The 14,556-nt window shown below is 46.0% G+C and overlaps 1 pseudogene; it reads left to right on the top strand.

Moving 5' to 3' along the window:
* Positions 1–14,556, top strand: part of LOC138772585 (catenin alpha-1 pseudogene) — a 719,716-nt pseudogene that overhangs the window by 57,973 nt on the left and 647,187 nt on the right.

The raw sequence follows: 14,556 nt of genomic DNA, 5'->3' as shown, positions 1-14,556 counted from the left end.
TTCTTCTGGGGTTTCTCTGTTCTGTCCTGTTATAGTGAACACTATTTCCCCCTCTGGGGCTCTGGTTTGGCTGTTCTGTTCCAGGGAGCACTAGTTCCCCCTCTGGGGCTCTGGTTTGGCTGCTCTGTTACAGGGAGCACTAGTTCCCCCTCTGGGGCTCTGGTTTGGCTGTTCTGTTACGGGGAGCACTAGTTCCCCCCTCTGGGGCTCTGGTTTGGCTGTTCTGTTACAGGGAGCACTAGTTCCCCCTCTGGGGCTCTGGTTTGGCTGTTCTGTTATAGGGAGCACTAATTCCCCCTCTGGGGCTCTGGTTTGGCTGTTCTGTTATAGGGAGCACTGGTTCCCCCTCTGGGGCTCTGGTTTGGCTGTCCTGTTACAGGGAGCACTAGTTCCCCCTCTGGGGCTCTGATTTGGCTGTTCTGCTATAGGGAGCACTAGGTCCCCCTCTGGGGCTCTGCTTTGGTTGCTCTGTTATAGGGAGCACTAATTCCCCCTCTGGGGCTCTGGTTTGGCTGTTCTGTTACAGGGAGCACTAGTTCCCCCTCTGGGGCTCTGGTTTGGCTGTTCTGCTATAGGGAGCACTAGGTCCCCCTCTGGGGCTCTGGTTTGGTTGCTCTGTTATAGGGAGCACTAGTTTCCCCACTGGGGCTCTGGTTTGGCTGTTCTGTTACAGGGAGCACTAGTCCCCCCTCTGGGCCTCTGGTTTGGCTGTTCTGTTCCAGGGAGCACTAGTTCCCCCTCTGGGGCTCTGGTTTGGCTGTTCTGTTACAGGGAGCACTAGTTCCCCCTCTGGGGCTCTGGTTTGGCTGTTCTGTTACAGGGGGCCCTAGTTCCCCCTCTGGGGCTCTGGTTTGGCTGTTCTGTTACAGGGAGCACTAGTTCCCCCTCTGGGGCTCTGGTTTGGCTGTTCTGTTCCAGGGAGCACTAGTTCCCTCTCTAGGCCTCTGGTTTGGCTGTTCTATTCCAGGGAGCACTAGTTCCCCCTCTGGGGCTCTGGTTCGGCTGTTCTGTTCCAGGGAGCACTAGTTCCCCCTCTGGGGCTCTGGTTTGGTTGCTCTGTTATAGGGAGCACTAGTTTCCCCACTGGGGCTCTGGTTTGGCTGTTCTGTTACAGGGAGCACTAGTCCCCCCTCTGGGGCTCTGGTTTGGCTGTTCTGTTACAGGGAGCACTAGTCCCCCCTCTGGGGCTCTGGTTTGGCTGTTCTGTTACAGGAAGCACTAGTTCCCCCTCTGGGGCTCTGGTTTGGCTGTTCTGTTACAGGGAGCACTAGTTCCCTCTCTAGGCCTCTGGTTTGGCTGTTCTGTTCCAGGGAGCACTAGTTCCCCCTCTGGGGCTCAGATTTGGCTGTTCTGTTATAGGGAGCACTAGTTCCCCCTCTGGGGCTCTGGTTTGGTTGCTCTGTTACAGGGAGCACTAGTTCCCCCTCTGGGGCTCTGGTTTGGTTGCTCTGTTATAGGGAGCACTAGTTTCTCCCCCTCTGGGGCTCTGGTTTGGCTGTTCTGTTCCAGGAAGCACTAGTTCCCCCTCTGGGGCTCTGGTTTGGCTGTTCTGTTACAGGAAGCACTAGTTCCCCCTCTGGGGCTCTGGTTTGGCTGTTCTGTTACAGGGAGCACTAGTTCCCTCTCTAGGCCTCTGGTTTGGCTGTTCTGTTCCAGGGAGCACTAGTTCCCCCTCTGGGGCTCTGGTTTGGCTGTTCTGTTCCAGGGAGCACTAGTTCCCCCTCTGGGGCTCTGGTTTGGCTGTTCTGTTACAGGAAGCACTAGTTCCCCCTCTGGAGCTCTGATTTGGCTGTTCTGTTACAGGGAGCACTAGTTCCCCCTCTGGGGCTCTGGTTTGGTTGCTCTGTTATAGGGAGCACTAGTTCCCCCTCTGGGGCTCTGGTTTGGCTGTTCTGTTCCAGGGAGCACTAGTTCCCCCTCTGGGGCTCTGGTTTGGTTGCTCTGTTATAGGGAGCACTAGTTCCCCCTCTGGGGCTCTGGTTTGGCTGTTCTGTTACAGGGAGCACTAGTTCCCCCTCTGGGGCTCTGGTTTGACTGTTCTGTTCCAGGGAGCACTAGTTCCCCCTCTGGGGCTCTGGTTTGGCTGTTCTGTTCCAGGGAGCACTAGTTCCCCCTCTGGGGCTCTGGATTGGCTGTTCTGTTCCAGGGAGCACTTTTATGTCCTATTCTACACTGGAGCAAAGTGAACTTTATATGTGATGCATCAAAGTAATCGCTTATTCACATGATAGAGGATAACTAATGGATTAGTGGGGGTCCAACTCCTATCCCAAGAATGCAGGGGGAAATTGTAACTCCAAATGAACAGCATGCATTGCTCATGCCAAGCCATTGCTTTATTCATTCTCTATGGAGCATGTAATATATATTTTAATGGATAAGCTCCACAATGCTCTTTAGCTCTTTCTTAAAATCCAAAACTTTATTTTGCATTCATCTTAAAATGGCTCTTATCTCCGTGGATTAATATTTTCCCGGAGGAATATACAGGATAGCGGAAGACTAGCTAATGGAGCTATGCATCACCAGTATCCCCTCAGTGGCGTGAGACAAGCATGGTGCCACTATCAGGGGATGGGGCAGGACGCCGATAGTGGCACCATGCTTGTCTCACGCCACTGAGGGGATACTGGTGATGCATAGCTCTATTAGCCAATGTTCCGCTATCCTGTATATTACTCCGGGAAAATATTGATCCACGGAGATAAGAGCCATGACTAAGGACCTTTGGTCCTAAACGCGTCGGAAATTTTAAGATGAATATTTGTCCCTTGGAGTCCTAAGGAGTCTCTTCGTGTTACTCTATTTATTGATGGGACTTACTATTATGAGATGGAGGTGCTGACAACGACTTGAGTGGTTTGTCTATTTCCATGTAATATATGGGTTACAATATTCCTCTATTAGGGGGAGATTAGCGATTAGAGATTCACTGAATTGCGGCCGCAGAAAACCGACATGTCAGTTCTTTGCAGCGCCGCACGGGATCCCAGTCGGAGCGTATACGATGTGTATACGCTCTGGCCGGGATCCCATAGAACAATAGGCTATGTTCCCCTCCGCACAAAGTACAGTCGTTGTTGCCATCTTTGTTGCCGTACTTATACGTAGTGTGAACATAGCCTTAAGGGAAAAAAGGCAAATTAATTCTCCCTTCTCCAGATTGGTGAATCTGTGATTTGGGCAGTGGGGTGTAAAAAATGAGCTGAACATCACAGTGGTGTAAGTCTAGTAGATCCAGCACTGTAATCCAAATAATGTAAGGGCCCAGCTTGTTGCATTGTTGTATTCACACCATGTTTATACAGTGTCCAAAACCGATGTCGAGAACGGCCTGAGGTGTTACCATAGACCTGAATGGGCCAAACATAGTCTGATTGTGAGTAGGACTGGAACACATCCCTAGTGTATGCCCTTGGTGTAGGACTCAAAAACATGGAGTCTGGCACAGAAGGCAGGTACTGGAATGTTCAGGAAATAGATGAAACATGGTAACAATTAGACTATGTTTGGCCCACTGGAGTATTTAGGCCAGTCAGTAACACGTCAGGCTGTATTTTGCCCCCCATCCCCCCTCCTTTTTTTTTACATCATCAAAACTTAAAATGTAGGGGACCTACCTGTTCTCGAACCTTTATTGCCTGGAACCCAGGTCCATTGTCTGCCACTGGTGTTACTTATACCTGCACCAATAACACTTTATACACATCTATGTACGTCTGATTCCAAGAGATTGTGCATTAAAGGGTCTGGCTACTGAAGATGACTCCTGTCCACAAACCCCTCCCCCTCCTTTTACTAGAGGGATCTTCATTCATCTGAATGTGCACCGTGTAATATTACTGCAGGGAACATGTCTGGCTGATGCCCCCGAGGACCACCTTCTATGCTCTGAGGGTGGCCTCCTTCCTTCCTTTACTATAGTTTGCTGACATTTACATCCATTGAACAACAAGTATACTGGTCTGGCACTCATTTCTTGACTACCATGTTTCCCCAAAAATATGGCGGATGTCTTATTCCCCCCCCCCAGCCGGGCTGACATGGACAGAGGTGGCAGCAGAGAGCACTTTGTCAGGCTAGAAAAAATATACCACTTCCTGCAGGTCGTACAGCAGCTAATGAGTACTGAAAGACTGGAGATTTTTTTAACAGAAGTAATTTACACATTTGCATACATTTCTGATAGTTAGCTTGTAGATTGTAAGCCCTCGCGGGCAGGGTCCTCTTCCCCCATGTACCAGTCTGTCTTTTGCCTTCATGTAATGTGTTGATCTTGTGTTGCTCCTGCTCGTTACCCCTATCTATTGTATAGCGCTCTGGAATTAAGGGCGCTTAATAAATAAATAATAATAATAGTTGATTTGAAAAATTTTTTTTCACCAGAGTACCCATTTAAGAGGTTGCACCCCCATTAACACCTAAGGGACAAGGTAGTCCCCTGATGGGCATGACCACTGTCTCAATAAAGCAGCGATCATGTATGTGGCCTGCTGCATAAAGTCTATGGGACTGCTGATATTTGATCACTTTGTGTTACATGAACCTACAGTATCACTGAAAAGTGGCCACTAGCACAACAGCCCAGTCCCAATATTCCTTTTTGGCCAGAATAAGTATATGTAAGGAATTTGTGCAATGTCGGAGATTTAAAATATTTTATTTATCCCCTGTAAAAGTGTCTTTAGATCTGATTACTATAATTCATAGAGGAAGCACCATAGCAAACCCTAATGGGGCGTTTACACACACAGATTATCTGACAGATTCTTGAAGCCAAAGCCAGAAACAGACTATAAACAGAGAACAGGTCGTAAAGGAAAGACTGAGATTTCTTCTCTTTTCAAATCCATTCCTGGCTTTGGTTTCAAATATCTGTCATATAATCTGTCACTGTAAACACACCATAAATGCAACCACATTATGAATGTGCCTGCATTTCCTCTAATAAGCCTTAGGCCACATTCACACACCTGTAGTGCAGTCCGTGGCCGCGGACCGCACTACCGTATGTGTATCCGTAGTGCTCCATGCTTCACGAAGCACTACGTTTACACATCATAACCCCAGCGATCCATGCCGCAAAAAAAAGGTCCGCATTACAACATGTCAGTTTTCTTTGCGGCATGGATCGCGGCCCCGTATACACGTACGGACGTGTGAACGGGGCCATAGGATAACATTGGTTTCATGTTCTGTCTGCAATTGCGTGCCCGCAATTGCGGACAGAATAATGGATGTGTGAATTAGCCTTTAGGGCCCTATTACATGGAGCCATAATTGGCCGAATCAGTCCGATTCTTGCTTTGTGTAATAGAGACAATGATCAGCTGATAAAACGATCATCGAGTGATAGTTTCTTTAGGTCCAGACCTAAAATCATCGTCCGCCAACTGCGCATCGCTATGGCTAATCTTTAAATAAACTGTTCATACATTACCTCTCCACGCTCCCGGAATCTCCTCCTGCCTTCTGCTTTCTTCACGGCACCGCGGCTGCAGCTTCTCTGAGCTTACAGGCTCTCAGCCAATCACTGTCTGGGAATGCCACCATGGCCAGTGATTGGCTGAGCAGCCTGTCAACCCAAAGAAGAGAGAGGTAGAGGAGGAAGAGAGCAGAAGGCAGTAGGAGAATTCAGGCGCATGGAGAGGTAATGTATGAACAGTTTAGATTGAGGGCTGCATGGACATCGCTTACGATATCTGTGCAGCCCTTGCTAAGCGATAATCGAGCCATGTAATAGGCTCAGTAAACGAACATTGATCTAGCAGATTTTGCGCTCATTTACATTATTGATCGGGCCTAAGTTGTTCCTGTATCATACTGTGCGTGAGTCAAATGTAAAGACACCTCCCAGAATGCAAATTGCATGAACAAACCAAGATGTTGAACAAGCAGAGAATTCTTGGTGATTTGAGCTCTGAAGTCATCATTGTCATTAACAAGTCATCATTGTTAAAGGGGTTATCCAGAGCTACAGAAACATGGCCGCTTTCTTTCAGAGACAACACGACTCTTGTCTCCAGTTCAGGTGCGGTTTGCAATTAAGCTCCATTCACTTCAATGGAACTGAGCAGCAAAACCCCGCCCAAGCTGGAGACAAGAGTGGTGCTGTCTTTGGAAGAAAGTGGCCATGTTTTTGTAGCGCTGGATAACCCCTTTAATGAGGCTCTGGAATAGAATACGGGCTGTAACCCAGGATCAGGAATGTTTTTGCAAAATCACTCAACTTTCTATGTAAACTATGTGTTATCCAGCAGTAATATTATGTGGAAAAGGATAGCGATTCATCAAGGTACAGAATTTCTTTTTTGTTGCATGTTTCTTGGAGAGGACTGTACAGTATCCACCTTTATTTGCTTTGTTGTAGGGTTGTTGCTTTGTGTTATTTCCACCCCTGGGCTCCTGTTCCGTTACATAAGTGCAGCCACTAACACTCAGCACAGTATACAGTACTTCCATCCACCTGTCACTAAGAAGCCGCACGGTGAATGGAAACAGGAGCTTTGACGTCAACGACATATGGAAAAATATATAAGTGACACTATTAGCTCAGCAAACAACCAGAAGCTTAAACAAGACACATAATACAACATTTAAAGTAATAAAATAATTTAATATTATTTAATATATTTTTTATTCATCTTGTTGGGGTTTAGCCCCCTCCAAAACCTGTATTGACACTGGTCCTCACCATATGAAAATGTGCAGTGTCCTGATACCCGTATCGGAGACTCTTTATTCAAAAGTTGTTGTGTGGCTGAGGAACCTCTCCATTTTCTTGAGGTAAGCTGGTATTGGAGGAGTCTCCCAAGTACTATCCTCCCTTCCCAGAGGGTTGGATGAGTCCAGTCAGAGTCTTAGCAATTATCATAGAGGGAAATTTATCAAACATGGTGTAAAGTGACCCCTAGCAACCATCAGATTCCACCTTTCATTCCTCACAGACTCTTTGGAAAATGAAAGGTGGAATCTGATTGGTTGCTAGGGGCAACTGAGCCAGTTTCACTTTACACCATGTTTGATAAATCTCCCCCTATATAGTGTCTGTCTCCTGATACTTTTTAGGAAAGAAGGTTTAGGCCTAGTCTATATTTTTCTACCAGTAAATCCTGCTACAAGCAAGTTACCTGAGCACTGGCACTGCAGCAGTGTTAGTACTAGATGACAAACACATGATAATCATCTTTATCTTACACCCTGCGGTAGTAAACTGTATTACCAGTAACCGTAAGAAGCTTCTGATTGGATTGCACTGCATATATCTCCATTAGCAACACCAACGTGCTACCAGTATATTCTGTTGGTATAACTGTGCCTAAAACAACTAAAATGGAACTGTGATCCAAGGTCCAAGCATCCATGCAGGCCGGGATCCACAAATAACTGACATGTCAGTTTTCTGCGGTTGCTGTGTGCAGGGGGAAGCTCTGATACGGGCGCACGCTAATGCGTTCGCATCAGAGCTCTGCGCCCGGACAGATCATCTGGCCGGTACACGGAACGGCCGGTCTCAATACGTAGTGTGCACATAGCCTTACTTTGCTACTCTGTGCTGAAAGGCATATTGTCTGTTCAGTAAAGTTAACCTGTTTTACAAGTTACTTGTGTCTGTGCTCTCTTTATTGCATACACCAACTCGGGCACACTTCCACACACAGAACCCAAGTGTATCCTGGGGTCAAGGCCTTACTACAGTTGTGCAGACCCCAAGGGATCGGCCAGCCACAAAGCCATCTGTGAACATACTGGAGACTGGCTGTATCCATGTATATATATATATATATATATCCTACAAATCAACACCACAATCAAGATCATATTTATTGCACAAATGTAATAAAATTATTTATATAAAAACACATACATCACTGGCTACTATACAGACAAAGAAACAACAGCCAGGGGATTACACAGGGTACTGGTAAAAAAAAAAGGCAGGCCAATATGTGGTGTAGTAACAAGAGAAGTATTAGATTACATAGTAGTCTGGCTCCATCTGCTGGCTACACATAATAATGCTTATAGAGTAATTAAAGGGGTTATCCAGTGCTACAAAAACATGGCCACATGGAGGAGGTGGTGGAGGAGTATTACCCTAGCACACCATGGAGGCATTCCAACGAGACTGGAGGATCCTCTTGCGGATGGCAACGTGTCTGCTGGAATGCCTGTGGTCCAACAGTCACATTGACACAAACCGAGGGGGACATGACTGGTAGTGGAGGCATGAAGGGCAGAAGTAGTAGCAGCTGCCGCTTGGGACTACATTCGCTCATGAGCAAATTTCTACAACCTTTGGGGGAATTTTCGCTATGTGTATGTAAAGCCTGTCCGCCATAACCCACCACTGACTGATGAATACTTTACCGATCTGCGCTCTGGACTCCCTGACGTCCTGCTCAGCCAATCAGTGCGCTGTCCCGACGCACCCACTGAAAATTCTGCTGCGAGTATGGGTGAGAGGGCTGGACATCAGAAGACAGAAAAAGAGCAGGACCTGTCAATGTCATGCACACAGAGAGAGAGAGGTTAAGGACCTGATCACATGACCGCCCGGATGCTGCACCGCCTTTTATTAAAACTCCCTTCTAGGCCGCGTTAGGCCTGCAGTCTAGAAGTGAGGTTGTAATAAAAGGTGGCATCAGCACACACGCTGCCTGTGTCGGGTGCATCCTGCAGAAGATATTAATATGGGTGATCCAGGCAGCCGTCCAGACCGCCCATATTATAATTAGTTGCGGCAGGCCAGCTGTAGGAAATCAGTGCGCTGCGGCGCACTGATAGGCTGAGTGGGACGTGCCTAAAACCCCCGAAGCAAGCCGGAGCGGGGACCAGGTAATGTATAGGCTCCGGCGGCTGCGAGACACTGCAAGTGTGTTTGTACCCTTAGTGAAACTTCAGTAAATGTTAGCAACTGCGTAACTGATCCTGAACTCTGTGGTTCCTCTGCACTACAACTGCAGGGACACTTCAATAGACGTGTTGGGATCCGGAGAGGGCATATAGCACAGACAGCGAGTTTAACAGTGTAATATCACAGACAGCGAGGAGGAAAGGAGCTCCGACCTGAAAAGTTGGCGTTCGCTTACTCCTTAACTACTTAAGGATGACGGGCGTACATGTACGCCCCCTGCCGCCTGGGACTTGGCGCATAAGGGTGTACGTGTACGCCCTGCCAGGGGGCCACGCTCTAAAGCAAGCTTAGGAGCTGAGCTCGCTTCAGAGCGGGTGAGGACCAGCTGCTATCAGTAGCCAGGCCCTCACCCTCAATGGCAGGCCGCCGTGATCGTGCGGCCGCCCACCATTAACCCTTTAAATGCCACAATCGCTCCACATTTAAGTATAAGTGACCGGAGCATCTAATCTAATGCATTGATGTAAAAGTCCCCTAAGGGGACTTAAAAAAAGTAAAAAAAAAGTAAAAAAAAATGTCCCAAAGCCCCTTCCCCAATAAAAGTGATAATACTACCCTTCCCATTTTATACATAAACCACATAAAAATAATAAAGTTAATTAACATATAATATACCGTAGCGTGTGTAATCGTCTGATCTATTAAAATTAAACAATATTATTCCTGCACGGTGAACGGAGTGAACAAAAAAGCGGTAAAAAAATGCAGGGATTGCTTTTTTTAAATTACATTTTATGTATTAAAACAAACAATAAAAAGTGACCAATACGTCTGATCTAAAAAAATTTTTTACTAATAAAAACGAGATCATGGCGCAAAAAATTATGCCCCATATGACCCCATAGGTGAAAAAATAAATGCGCTATAAGAATCACAATAAGACCATTTTAAATACACCTGTTTGCAAAAAAAAAAAAGTTTTACTGGTAATAAAAATAGTAAAATGCAAGAAAACCTAGTAAACCTGCATTTCGCTGTGTTCAGACCGACCTATAGAATAAAGGGAAAATGTCAGTTTTACCGTAAAGTGCATTACGTAAACATGAAATCCCCCCAAAATTTGCAGAATCGCATTTTTTGGCCCAAAATCACCCCATAAATGATATTTTGGGGGTTCCGTCATTCATTTTATGGCAGAATGAAAGATGCCATTACAAAGTACACCTGCTCCTGAAAAAAACAAGCTCTTACATGGCCCTGTAGGTGGAAAATTGAAAGAGTTATGGGTCTTAGAAGGCGAGGAGGAAAAAACGAAAATGCAAAAGTGACAATTGGCCCGGTCCTTAAAGAGGATGTACCACCCGGTACATCCTCTTTAACCTGAACCCACGGATCGATCGGCGCCGCGTCGTACAGGGGAGGGAATTCCCTCCCACTGAGGACGGATCGAACGGCGCCGTGCACGCGAAAAACGGACTGCGGCACCGGCTTCCCTGTGTCTGCGCCGATCGTGGGTTCAGGGTAAAGTGGATGTACATCCTCTTTAAGGTCATTTCAGGCTCTGTCCTTATGGGGTTAATATCGTCCCGTCTAATAGGGCCCTAAAGAATCGGCTGCAAACATCCCAGAGCCAGGACACCTTCAGAGGTCTTATGGAGTCTGTCTCAATGGGTCAGAGTTGTTCTAGTGGCACTAGGGAGATCTACACAATTTATGGCAGGTAGTTTCAATGTTATGGCTGATTGGTGTATAAGAGTTTTTTCACAGAATCCAAGTACTGACAATGACACTTCCACATGTCCTGATTTTAGGAAGATGAATAGTTAGGGCCCTAATACACGGTACGATTATCGTGCAAAAAATCGTTATATCGTTCGAATTTAAACGATAATTGTTCTGTGTAATTGCAGGCAACAATTGAAAAATCGTTCGTATGTCGTTGATCGTTGATTTAGATCTGAACCTAAAATTATTGTTAATCGTTCGCTAATCATTCGCTAATCGTTCGCTGTAATTCCCCATTCGTTTGCTCAAGTTGCGCATTTGTTCACTAATCGTTCAGTGTAATTGCACATTGTTCATTGTTTTGCTGGGATCAGGAGGAATAAACGATCTTAGTAACGGTTGTATCTAACGATTATAATTCTGTGTAATATGGTGAACGATTTCAGGTTAACAATAAACAATTTCGTTTATCGTTAGTCGTTAATCGTTAAAAAACACTCCGTGTAATAGGACCCTTAGTCACTTGATTTGAATTTAAAGTATAGCTGTCACTTCAGGTAACTTCTCAGCCTGCAATGCCCTGTATGTGTATGAGGATCAGCACTATTCCCGGTCACACTATCACTTGTATATTTTCCACCCATTACCTAGCTGCAGTGCCAGTTGCTATGGGGCCCGTGCAGGAGGGGGGCCTGGGGGAGAAGGTAACAGCTTCTGCTTAACCCCTCCTCCTAAGGGCTCCTAATGGGCCGTTATAGGTAAAACTGTGGACTGTCATAGCAAGCAGCTATTGGCTCTCTGCTCTGCCAGTCACTCTTGTGGTTAAAGCCAGGATTCTCACAAGAGGTTTTAGTTTTTGGCCACATCACAGAGCATATACTGTGTGTGTGTGTGTGTGTGTATATATATATATATATATATATATATATATGCGGTGAGTTGTTGCATTTTTCTGGGTTTTTGTGTGTTTGCAATTTCAGCCATGGCAACATGCTTCTGCCTAGTGTGAACGGTGTTCTAGGAGAGCTGACCAATTTTTTTCTTTTCTCTGTGTTCCAGTTGGGGGAGTGGCTGCCTCTGTTTGGTCGTGCACTCCACCTGTCTCACCCAGGCGGTGCAATTATTTTTGCAGGTATAGATCTTACATGCCCAGAGCATAGGCGTATTACACGCCATGGAAAGGCCATAGTAGTGTAGGGTCTGCCTCGATATGAGTCCACCTTATCGTGGTGAGGCAGTTTAACACCGTTTGCAAATAGTAACTAAGAGACTCATTATTTTTGTGGGAATTTTTTTTTTGGCAGTTGGGGGGGCTGCTTTTAACTATTTTCATGTCTATGGTGGTTCTGCACCTTGCTGTTGCGGTGACCTGTTGCATTTTTCTGTGTATATATATATATATATATATATATATATATATATATATATGTATATATATATATATATGCGCGCAGTGCTTTGTGTGGTGTGTGGTGCGTACTGCGTAGGGGAGGGGGGCCCCTTAAAATTTTTTCAGTGTTTTTCAATGTTCTCAGACCAGTATGGAGGAGCCTGACCTGGGATTTCAGCTATTTATATGGCCAGAAACCCTGCACATTACATCATTACTTTACGTCAGTGCTAAACACCCAGCATTCCTATGTGCTGTCACACAGCTCCATTCCTATTGGTTTCACAAGCTGAGGTGCGTATCCCTACTCATATACTGTGTATAGCTTTCCGGATGCAATGGATGAATTAAAAGAAAAAAAAAATAACTTTATTTATTCTGGTCCTTGAATCACAGAAGAAGCAGCAGTGAACAGCAGGTCTATTCCTTTAAAGCGAATGTACCATCAGGTACATTCGCTTTAACATGACTCACGGATAGATTAGTGCTGGCGCAGGGAATCTGGTTCCGCTGTCCATTTTTTGAACTGCAGCCCGCTTCCCGCGTATGGCACCGTTCTATCCACGGGTACCAGGCCGGGGCTAAAGCAATAGAGGTAGGGCGGGCCACCCCCAGTAGGAGGAATCCCCCACCCCTCCATGACAAAGCTCCACCGATTCTAACGGAGCCGCGTCATAGAGGGGAGGGGTATTCCTCCCACTGGGGGCGGCCAGGCCTGCCTCCAGTGCTTCAGCCCAGGCCCGGTACCCGTGGATAGAATGGCGCTGTACATGGGAACCGGTTTGAAAAAATGGCCAGCCAATCTATCCGTGGGTCATGTTAAAGCGAATGTACCTGATGGTACATTCGCTTTAAAGCAAACCAGTAATCTGCATCCAGGGCAGTTATAAAAGCATCTATCACAATGTACAAATGACAATAACTTTGTTGGAGTGATCACTGTTAGACAAAGTCCTATTGGTAAAGTACATCAAAAGAAATTCCCGGCACTCGCCAAATCTTCTGCAAGGTGATGAATTTATTTACAAGTGCAATACAGACAGACAGATAAAGGACGCGTTTCGGCGTGAAGCCTTTCTCAACAAGTCTCTATTGGTAAAGTATGCCTGGGTGATTGATGTTATACTGTCCGTGCACTGAGAATTGTTGGGTGCCAGTGCCTGGGCTGTGTCAGTATACTGTCTCTCTGCACGTCCATTACTGTTGCTCAATATGGGTGGGTTCATACTGAGGAATTCTTGTGGATAAACTTTGCGGAATTCCGCAGTATGGCCGAGCGCACGGCCGCACGCCTTTCCGCCGGCTCCGTAGACACCGTTCTATGGGCCGGCGTATTCCGCGGAATACGGCGGCCCATAGAATGGTGTCTATGGAGCCGGCGAAAAGGCGCGCGGACAGCCGACGGAATTCCGCAGAGTTTATCCGCGAGAATTCCGTAGTGTGAACCCACCCTATTGCAGTATAATTTAGCTGCAGCTTAGGCTACTTGCATTTACTCAGCTATATAGTTTTGCAGCTCGGGTCACGTGGGCCATGTGCAATACCCGGCTGTAACTAGTTGACTAGTTTCCCAGTACATACTTATATGTGAATCCCAGCTATATTTGATATTTCTGCACTTTCACAGTCATATTTTAAAATACGTTAGGTGATCTCTATAAATTAGTTTATGTGATTCTGTATTTGTAACAATGATTATAATTGCATACGTTTACAATAGGATATTGGCTCTAAGTATCTTAGTTACCTCCTCCTTTGTTTAATGTATTTTGTATCATTTATAGTAATTTATCTATGTATTAAAATGTATTTTTCATAATAATAAAGTGTTCTGAAATACTAACCATGGTTATTGTTATTTGGCATTACTGATGGCTGGTGGGTCTGATGGATGATAAAAAAGTATGGGCCTTATGTAGGGTATTACTGTCCGGCGTATTCTTTGGGGGTAAATCTATCATAATAATGTGTACATATGACTACAGTAATGTAGGGAAGGTAAACCCATCTACCAATGCCAGAGTGTCCCATATACAATGTGCCTCAGTGCCACCAGGATCAGACGGGCTCCCAGCTGAATTGTATAAATTGGTTGGGAAACCCCTGCTCCCCAAATTGCTGGAGCTATGGAACGCCTCATTGGAATCAGGCACCCTGCCAGTGTCTATGCAGGAGGCGATAATAGTGGTCTTACCAAAACCTGGGAGAGATCCTTTGATTCCCGATTCCTATAGGCCTATTTCCCTACTTCCAGTTGATATTAAAATCATAGCTAAGGCTCTAGCTACTCGTCTCTCAGGGGTCATTTCATCCTTGATACACCCCGATCAGACGGGATTTATCCCTGCTAGATCCACGGCGTTGAATATACGTAGACTACACCTCAATTTACAGTTGCCGGTAGATAATCCCGGGGACCGAGTGATTTGCTCATTGGACGCTGTCAAGGCATTTGACAGCGTCGAATGGTCATACTTGTGGGCGGTATTGGAGCGGATGGGGTTTGGACCAGTGTTCCTCTCTTCTATACAACTGCTGTACTCGGCCCCAGTGGCTCGTCTGCGGATTAATGGGGGATTATCCT

Source organism: Dendropsophus ebraccatus, chromosome 14 (genome assembly GCF_027789765.1).
Source record: "Dendropsophus ebraccatus isolate aDenEbr1 chromosome 14, aDenEbr1.pat, whole genome shotgun sequence".
In the NCBI taxonomy this organism is placed as follows: Eukaryota; Metazoa; Chordata; class Amphibia; order Anura; family Hylidae; genus Dendropsophus; species Dendropsophus ebraccatus.
The sequence above is the reverse complement of the archived record's forward strand: the minus strand, read 5'-3'. Positions and strand labels throughout refer to the sequence as shown.